The sequence below is a fragment of the Berghia stephanieae genome, chromosome 14, assembly GCF_034508935.2.
Source record: "Berghia stephanieae isolate SIO BIC M18660-M18661 chromosome 14, UCSD_Bste_1.3, whole genome shotgun sequence".
Lineage (NCBI taxonomy): Eukaryota > Metazoa > Mollusca > Gastropoda > Nudibranchia > Aeolidiidae > Berghia > Berghia stephanieae.
This window is the reverse complement of record NC_088373.1, coordinates 26,715,916-26,726,307: the sequence shown is the minus strand read 5'-3', so window position 1 is coordinate 26,726,307 and position 10,392 is coordinate 26,715,916. Positions and strand designations below refer to the sequence as shown.

At 37.7% G+C, this 10,392-nt stretch overlaps 1 long non-coding RNA gene across 1 annotated transcript; it reads left to right on the top strand.

Annotated features, from left to right (window-relative positions):
• Positions 1 to 1,965: 1,965 nt before the first annotated feature.
• LOC144959917 (uncharacterized) lies at positions 1,966 to 5,440 on the top strand. Its single transcript, XR_013642712.1, has 2 exons — positions 1,966 to 3,078; positions 4,212 to 5,440. It is a non-coding gene; the product is annotated as an uncharacterized LOC144959917 (long non-coding RNA).
• Positions 5,441 to 10,392: the final 4,952 nt, after the last annotated feature.

The following is a 10,392-nucleotide window of genomic DNA, read 5'->3' as shown; positions in this document are numbered from 1 at the left end:
CGTATAAGTGATTCTTTGTTGTTCAACACAACAAAGAATTTCCTGGGGTCAGCCTTTCCTTCCAAACTTGCGATGACCTCGAATTTGAGGGTCATGTGATTTACCCGGTGGAGGTTAGCCCTTTTGACAAATACCTCCATCGTTTTTTCAGGGTGGAGGGACGGAAATAGTAATTTCTGAAATCGTTTACGACTAACCACAATTTGACAGTGATGATCATTTCAACATTATATCGTCATGCTTATGCGCTGAGGAAACTCCTACTACTACTACTACTACTACTACTACTACTACTACTACTACTACTACTACTACTACTACTACTACTACTACTACTACTACTAAAATGATCATAAGATAATAATAATAATAATAATAATAATAATAATAATAATAATAATAATAATAATAATAATAATAATAATAATAATAATAATAATAATAATAATAATAATAATATTTGTCAGTTCATATTCTCCATTAGCATTGACATGTACTTTTAATCGAAGTCTATTAACTTAAGAGTAATAGTAGTGAGGGATAGAAATGCTATTATTCACATTGTTGGAATACAACTTGACAAGTAGTCAAGCAAGAGAAAGAAAGTGAAAAATATCCAAATCTAAGGGTGTCTACTTACATGCCATGAATATCACAACCACAAATTAATCCTCAGAAATATTTATCCATAATCTTAATCCATTGGAAGAATAATCCAGATGATTCCATTTCATGATACAATTTGTACCTCACTCTGCGTTTAACGGGCTTGTGACCGTCACATTCAAAATATGGCCGCATTAAGGTTGTTGTTTTTTTTTTTTGTTTTTTTTTCATAAATAAATACATAGAAATACATACATGGCCCTGTAAGTAATATTGGCAATTCTGAGGATATAAGAATAAAATTATTTGAGAGTGTCTCTGAAATTCGACAATTAATATTCACATTTCTGGACATAAAAATTTAACATTGGGGCATGGGGGGGGGGGGGGGAGAGAGAGAGAGAGAGAGAGAGAGAGAGAGAGAGAGAGAGAGAGAGAGAGAGAGAGAGGGATGCTTGATAATGATGTCTTATGTTGATGTCAGCTTTCTTATCTTCCTTGCACTCCGCTCAACATTTCTTTCCTCCACATTTTCCCTGCAATAATTCTTTAGCAAAATATTAACGAGTCTTGAAATTGCAGCGTCTGGTATGTGTAATAGAATGACCATTCTATCTAATGTTATTTGATTTTGTACTCTATTACTCTTTACTACTTGTCGCTACCATCACTATTTAATTGTATGCAAGTAATGCAAGACTGTGTCTCTGTGGTTGATATTAGTGATATCAACATTCCTTTACTCGTGTGTGTTACTATGACCAATAGTACACTGTGTGTTGTGTGTTAAGCCCTTACACAGGTAGTCTCTCGATGTAGTACTATTTTTATCTTCGGCTGGGTGTGACTTCTGGCCTGATACTATATTTTTGTGTGCTTTCTTTCATCACTTCACATCGTTATAACTTCATTTTAACAACTATGATCATTTACAAATTTATATCACTAATTCTGGCAAATCATAGCTTTCTAGCCACCTACCTTGAGTCATCTAAATCTACTTTGTTCTTCTGTATACTTAATAATTGCTACTTAAATATTTCATACAGCCATAACGTTAACGCTTTTGATTACTAATTACGAGCTAAACATTTACTCTTTAACTCTGCAATTCACTATGATTGATTTTGTAGCATAACTCTTTAGTTTAGACTTATTCGTTCCTTCATACATGCCCATGTTATTTGCATTAATTTGTTTAAATCATGAAGATGCACACAACTCGATCGAGTTTACTCACTTCAGTCTACGCATCACTTTACCTGGACCAGTGACGTAGGTGCTTTCCCTGACGTCCGCGCTAAATCTATTTTTAACTGCTATAGCTAATGTTATGTAGATTCTTCTGCCATTCTTTGATGGACTTCATCATTTTACATCCTGGCCTGCTGTTGTGTTCTAATATTTTGTGTAAGAAACTGTGTTCTAATCTATCGAAAGCTTTCTCTTGATCGATGGACAAAATGTATGCGTGTGTGTGTGTGTCTGTTTTACGTATCCTATAAGGTCTCTGATGAAGTTTGTGTGTTGTTCTATTGTTCTGTTTTTTATGCTACATGTTTGTTCTTTGTCTATCAGTTGGGGTAGGTGAGTTTTGATTTTGTTGCTTAAAGTTTTCGCTATAATTTTGTAGTCGGTGTTTAGGAGGGATATGGGTCTGTATTGTTTGACGTCTGTTGTGTTGCTTTGGGTATGAGGGTTATGTATGATATCTTTTGGCTGTTCGTTAATTGTCCTTCTTTGTATATTTCTTTAGTCAGTTCTAGGAGGGGTTTTATAAGGAGAGGGAAGAAACTTTTGTAGAATTCTACTGTTAGTCCATCGGGGCCTGGGGATTTGTTTGTGTTCATGTTCTCTAGGCTGTGTTGTAGGTCTTCTATTGTGATCTCTGTATCTAATTGTTCTTTCTGTTCGTCTGTCAACTTCTTTGTATAATCGGTGTAGTGGTCTTGGAAGAATTTGACCTCACCGGAATTTGACAGCAGTTGCCCGGAACCCGGAATTTTTTGCTCCAGACGAGTTTTTTCAGGTGAAACCGGAGTTTTGGCATCACTGAATAGACTATCAATGACAATTTCATTTTGATGTGTACAAGTACAAGATCATCCGGTTTTGTTTTGACTCAAGGCAACAGTTCAAGGTTTCGCTCGACGGCAGATGATGGCTTAGATGACACTATAGTTTTTAAATTACCTTTAAATTATTTTTCAATAGGCTTTCTAAGTCGTGACGTAATCCTGCGCAGCAACGCATGGCAACAAACCGGCTGGCTCTAAACAGTCGAGAAAAATGGCTGACACGAACTCTATTTCCATCACCGCCCTTATGAAATACTTCTCCAATGAGCATAAAAGTGTCTCGCGAGGTGAAAATCATCATCAGTCAGGTCATGTTTTGACTTTCACTTACTCAGATGGCTTGATGTTCGGCAAAGTTCAAGCCAGCATGAAGAATAAAGAGTATTCTGTGAAGGTAAGTCATTTCGTATTCTCATTCTCACTCTCAAAATCTCACATCTCCGTAAAACTACTGTTGGACAATAATCAGTTTACTTTGAGTTTAGGCAGATTTAGTATATCCAATGGAAAGATTTAACTGTTTACGTTCGATTTTAGTTAGGGAGAGAGAGAGGGAGTCATTGAATTATTGTGTTTTTATCTTATGGACCACGGAGTCTTTGAGGTCTTAGTCTTGCTTCGCTAAGTTTCGTTGCTATTGACTATAGTCTACTACATACTATTTAATATCGTGTTGTAACCTTTATTATAATACTCATATGAGCATCACAATCACCAATCACGCTAGACATTTTATCATACTTCATGTGGGGCAGCTTGGATCAGCGGCACGGTTTTTGCTTCGTACCCGAAAGGTACCGAGTTCGTTCACCCGCCGCTGCGCTGTGTGGCCTTGAGCAAGTCACCTCGCCCTAGCTCAATTTGCGGCGCTGCACCGCGGTTATTCCAGTCTTCCCTGGGAATAGACCCTAGAGATAAATTTCCTCTATGGGATGAATAAAGGATTTATTTAGACCAGTGTTAGTCACGGTAAACTAAACTTCCTATTGGGTTAAGGTGTAATGTAAATGTTGCTGCTTGAAACTCGAAGAAATCAATAACATTGTGAAATTGAATGTGAACTTCAATTCAATATACGAAAACAGATAAAATGGACGTTTCGGGTTTCCCCTTATCAACAAAGCAAGATGAATGAAAGAATCACTTAATTTGTTTTTTTAATTGAGTTTTTATACAGCGTAATATCCACTAAAAGTGCTTTACAAGGGGTCCCTGGCCAACAGCAACATTTAACATGTAAGATGGGACATGATGCCTGTTGGGCGATATTACAATTTTTTCGGACAGAGACAACGCTGTTAACGGCCAGGTACTCATTTGACACCCGAGTACGGTGAGAGATTGTGAGTAAAGAGCCTTCTCCAAGGACTCAACTATGCGCCGAGCGAGGCCCAAACCCAGGACCTTCTGATCTGAAAGCGAGTGTCATACCACAAGACCACAACAGACGTTTTATTAGTTTGTTTTTTGCCTATTGAGCATGGTCGCAGCTCTAAATTTGAATCTTTTATTCTTTTACTTCCACAGATCTATCTTGATGATGCCTTGGGTTGATTCAGTCCAAAACTAATTTGTCATATTTTATTTAACAATGTTAATGACATTGAACATACATTGACACAACAATGCCATAATTTGTCATGTTTATCATGTAAAATCATGTATGGACCTACAAAACCATTATTTTGAATGGTGATTTGATGATGATGAACAAAATATGTGTGTTGTACAAAATAAATGGCAAAGCTAACAAAATGCAGTCTCCTTAATAAGAGGAGACTGGGGATTGACAACTGCTGCAACAAATTGAAAAATAATATCAGATGTTTCTCTTAACATGGTTGGAATATATGAGAGGATGTTAACATTTTTCAGTCTTTCATTAGCCCTCTCAACATGAATTCTACATGAAGCAATTTCTTTTGATGTAAAAAGGGAGGGATATTTACAGTTACTCCTTGAGGTAAAATATCTTGAATCAGGATGGGGTTTTACCTTTATTACCTTTATCTGCTAAAATTAAATCTCCAGGGCTTAAAATTAAAAGTTTTAGTAATCCACAATTTTGTACAATGACCTTATTCGAGACAGACCCTGGATACAGTTTAGAAATAAAATTTATCACACCATTTGGACTCAGACCAACAAGATCTTTAACAGAATTCATGGACCTATAAGAAGAATAAGTTAACCGTTGTTTATCCATTTCTTTAGGAATAGCAATTTGGTCATCTGTACAATCAATGATCATTCTGCAATTTGGAAATCTTAAAAATGATGATGGAGCTGACAGTTTATTTTTATGTCTAGAAGGGCATGTAACCTTCATAACATTTTCAAAGAGAAGCTTATGGCTTATGTAAAACATGAATAAAAGTTTGTATAATATTTGTTATAGTACTTTCACTAACGCTAAACAATTGTGAAATATGAAGGTTAGCGTAGTTCTGTCTAAGTTTCATAGGTGTAATAATGAAAATTTGGTCTTTTAATGCAACTGTCTCTTCCTGAACTTCCCATCCACTATAATAAATAATGTTACCTCTAAAGCACTCAACATATTGAACAATAATATTAAATATTTTAAAACAATATACACCTGTCTCCATTCGAAGAACTTTTTCTGTAAGGCTTGAAACAGTGTAAGTGCGTTGAATCTAACTTAGTTGGGTTTTTTAAAGCTAGCTATTTCCTTATTTTTGTCTGTAATTTCTTGTTCTTGAATTTGAATTAAATTTGTTGTTCTATTTAAAATATCCTCACTTGTTCTACAATCTTTTTTTTTAAAGATGGAATCCTGTGATGATGGTGACGAGAGTTGAGATGATGATGAGGGAGAAGATAATGAGGATGATGATGAGGAGGAAAATAATGATGATGAGGAATCTGGTTTTTTTAAAGGTGGGACTTTGTGATGATGATGAAGAGAGTTGAGCTGATGATGATGATGATGATGATGATGGTGGTGGTGGTGGTGGTGGTGGTGGTGGACTTCTTGATGTTGGTGCCAATTGAGATGGGGTGGGAATTCCTTGTGTCACTTTTCTTTTCTTTCTTTCTGGCTCTGATGGAAACAATTTATTTTTATTTCTGTCAAACCATTCAGGGAGGTTGGCTTTGTCACCATCTCTGAAGTGACAAGAACACACTCTTGATGATGATGTTGGATCTTTTGTCCTTTCTCCTGAAATGAAAAGATTTAAAAAAAACAATAATTCTGTTGGGCATATTGGGTATATTATTTAATTTGATAGGTACTTTGTTTTAGACTATCTTGTTTGACACCAGCTCAATGCATGATAAATCAAAGGTGTGCAAGAGACTAGGTTATTGGTGGGTCTCTCGCCTGTCTTTTATGAAATCGCACATTCAGCAAAATGTCACACTTCCTCATTACGTCTTTTGATGATTTGACTAGGTATATATAAAAATATGAATTCTTAAATTTACACAGTTAAAGTTGATCTTGGGGTTGAGTGTGGCAAGACTGGCGTTTTCTCTTTATTTCAGTCAGCATTGTACTGGACAGTGCGGTGATGGAAACTTTGGAGTGTCAACAAACGGGCACAGGTAAAGGAGAGAGGTCCCTGCCGCCATCTTGCTTTGTTCACACAGAGAAGCCACCTCGGCTGTCGGGGAGGGGAGGCATGGCAGAGAATCGGAGAAACTTTCCAAAAAAAAAGAGGAAAGTATGTGTGTTTGTGTGTGTGTGTGTGTGTGTTTGTGAGAGAGAGAGAGAGATCTGCGTGAGGGGAGGGGGGGGGGGGGGGTTGCGTTATTTTATTTATTTATTTTCATTTTGCCATAAAGGTATCGAGTTTAAAGTAAGATTTTAACAAATATTTTCTTCTCTTTCTTCTTGTTCTCCTTTTTAAGAAAATTATCACTTATCAGTAGAACTTAACTCTCATTCAGTTTATCAGCCTTAACATCAAAACGATTGAGATATCATTTTTGCTTCAACTTCAATAAAAACCTAGTTTGGAATGTATTTTTATTTATAATTTCGTGCAATTGTACACTTTAATCATAAAATATAGGTCTACGTAAGCTAGAACTTGACCTAGATCTGGACTACGAACTCTATCAAATGTTCGACGAGGCGTGCGTGCTTACCTTACTAAAGTGATCCGCTTTTTCTTCAAATTTGTGTCTGCTTGTCCATTTGGAAATCTGTAAAACTTGCAGGAGTGACTCTCTGACTGGTGTAAACAATCTGGTACAAAACACTGGACCATATTTAAGATAAAAATTGTTTTTTAAGCGATTTTCCAATTATTCCTTGCCCGGACCAAGCACGGATTTTTTTTGTTTAGAGCCAGCCGATTCGTTGCTAGGCGGACGTGACGTCAGACTGTGGAATCCTATTGCTAAATTAGATTTTAAAAGATACACACAACAAACATCATGGTGGGATTGGCAATCCCAATGAATATATATCCATGAACAGAAATAATAACAGACGACGCGATAAATTCATTGCATCAACAGGTAATCCAGCGTAACTGAGGTGTGTAATGTGTACACACAAACTTTGTTGACAATCAAATAAGTCGTGGGGTTTTAAATTTTAAGCCCAGCAGAGAACTCGCGCAATTCGGTTGGACAGGCCCGATACTATTTTTAGAAGGCCCTGCGTAGGTGCTTTCCCTGACGTCCGCGCTAAATCTATTTTTAACTGCTATAGCTAATGTTATGTAGATTCTTCTGCCATTCTTTTCATTCATTCATTGATCCATTCATTGCTACACGCCTATAGAATACGATACAAAAGAATGATCTGTTCCATTGTTGTCTCCATCAGTATCACACTCGCCGGCATCAACTACCCGGTTGTCTCTCTATCACACTCGCCGGCATCAACTACCCGGTTGTCTGACTCTATTACAAATTTGGCGCTGCGAGCAGGATCTCAATTTCAGGAGCCACAGCCTTTTGGAGACCTGCTTATTTATTCATCAGTCAGTAGTCAGACATCCGCTTGGAATTGGAACGAATTTACACTCTCGCTGCCAGTCCCTGTCCACCAACCTCGATGTTTTATTGCGACAGACGACAATCGACGTCAACTTGCCACTCGGCCCCTTTACAGCCGAATTTATAACAAGACGGCCGCTACCGGCTACCATACACGTCGAGTATCCTGTCCAACCCGAGATGACCAGTGACTGCCAAACCCGAGAGGACCCATGTTCCTGAGCCCGAGATGCCCCGTGTACCTGTGCCCGTGATGACCGTGTGCCTGTGCCCGTGATGACCTGTGTGTCTGTGCCCGTGTTGACCGTGTGCCTGTGCCCGTGATGACCTGTGTGTCTTTGCCCGTGATGACCAGTGTGCCTGTGCCCGTGATGACCCGAGTCTCAGTGCCCGAGATGACCTGTGTGTCTGTGCCCGTGATGACTGTGTGTCTGTGCCCGTGATGACCCGTGTGCCTGTGCCCGTGATGACCTGTGTGTTTGTGCCCGAGATGACCCGTGGGTCTTACCAACGTGAATTAACCAACCAGATGGAGCCTCGTCCCTATTACTGCCATGCAACTATCCAAAGGCATCGTCGTCGAAGTGGTGGCCGGTGTTCCTGAAAGTCGCGTCTGTGAAAGTGAAACCACGTCACAGAATCCCGCCTGCACACATCTGCCCAGACGACATCACGCCAAATGCAAGGATCTGCCTGAGCTTGACCACCACGTTGGTGAGATAATCCATGTTTTGTAGGATTCTCATGTATATTGATTCAAAATCTCGTTAGTTCCCATTAATTTTGCAATATGCTCATGATTCATAATGAAACATACATTGTAATTATGGAATGTTTCAACTATTGCTTATAATTATAGCAGTGTAGTTCTTTCTACCTTTACCGCTAACAAGCGACGTCCACTTAATATTTCCATGTCTATATTCGACATGAGCCTCCTCATATTTGAGACGTTCGTATTTCAAGTTTTAACGCTTTCTCATCTTATACTTATACCGCTTTGCTGAAGCGACGTAAATTTACATTGATTGCATTTCTTTCAAGTTGAATTCGTACATTGAATCCTCTCTGCCTAGTTGACCATTGATAATTAAATAATTTGTTCTATGAGGACATAGAACATTTCGAGTTGGGGATATGTAATAGAATGACCATTCTATCTAATGTTATTTGATTTTGTACTCTATTACTCTTTACTACTTGTCGCTACCATCACTATTTAATTGTATGCAAGTAATGCAAGACTGTGTCTCTGTGGTTGATATCAACATTCCTTTACTCGTGTGTGTTACTATGACCAATAGTACACTGTGTGTTGTGTGTTAAGCCCTTACACAGGTAGTCTCTCGATGTAGTACTATTTTTATCTTCGGCTGGGTGTGACTTCTGGCCTGATACTATATTTTTGTGTGCTTTCTTTCATCACTTCACATCGTTATAACTTCATTTTAACAACTATGATCATTTACAAATTTATATCACTAATTCTGGCAAATCATAGCTTTCTAGCCACCTACCTTGAGTCATCTAAATCTACTTTGTTCTTCTGTATACTTAATAATTGCTACTTAAATATTTCATACAGCCATAACGTTAACGCCTTTGATTACTAATTACGAGCTAAACATTTACTCTTTAACTCTGCAATTCACTATGATTGATTTTGTAGCATAACTCTTTAGTTTAGACTTATTCGTTCCTTCATACATGTCCCATGTTATTTGCATTAATTTGTTTAAATCATGAAGATGCACACAACTCGATCGAGTTTACTCACTTCAGTCTACGCATCACTTTACCTGGACCAGTGACGTATATATATATATATATATATATATATATATATATATATATATATATATATATATATATATATATATATATATATATATATATATATATATATATATATACGAAGTGGTTATTTGTACTACCACTACAAAAGCGAAAACTACCGCTTTTCACTATTTGTACTCCCAGAACTCTTATGTGTTTAAAGTTGCAAACCACCGCTCCTTTACCTATTTGTAGCTACTCCCAGCACTCTTATGCGTTTAAAGTTGCATTTGTGAGCTCTCAAGGACCAGCCGACCAGCCTCCACTTTTCGCGGTCTTTCTTTGAGAAGTGTGAAGCAAAAAAAAAAATGGCCCTCTCGGTAAACGAGACATTCTCATCTTTTCTCCAATTTGAAAACATTCGAAAATGAGAATAATGTACTTTTTATTTAAAAGTCAACAAAGAAGGTAAGTAAACTAGATACGACAATTTTTTCCTTAATTAAGTGGCAATCTTTCTCGTCATTCTCACTCTAACTCTATCAATAATAGGAAGGCTAGCACTATTCAGTATCTGATACTGAATAGTGGTTTTGCACTATTCAGTATCAGATACTGAATAGCGGTTTTGCACTATTCAGTATCTGATACTGAATAGTGGTTTTGTACTATTCAGTATCTGACACTGAATAGTGGTTTTGCACTATAATACGGTGTTTTTTTTCCGAAACCTGACAAAGTTATGGGAAGAGGGCAGCTGTGGGAGTGAATATGGGACTCAGAGAAGTGTACACCAGTGGGGAGTGAACCTGGGACTCTGGGTTTTGTAAAGAAGCAATAACAATATGGCGGGGGGGGGGGGATTACATTTTTACGAAACCCGACAATATGCGGCAAAGTTGTGGAAAGTAGGCAAAGCGTGGGGAGTGAACCTGGGACTCAATGAAGTGTACAC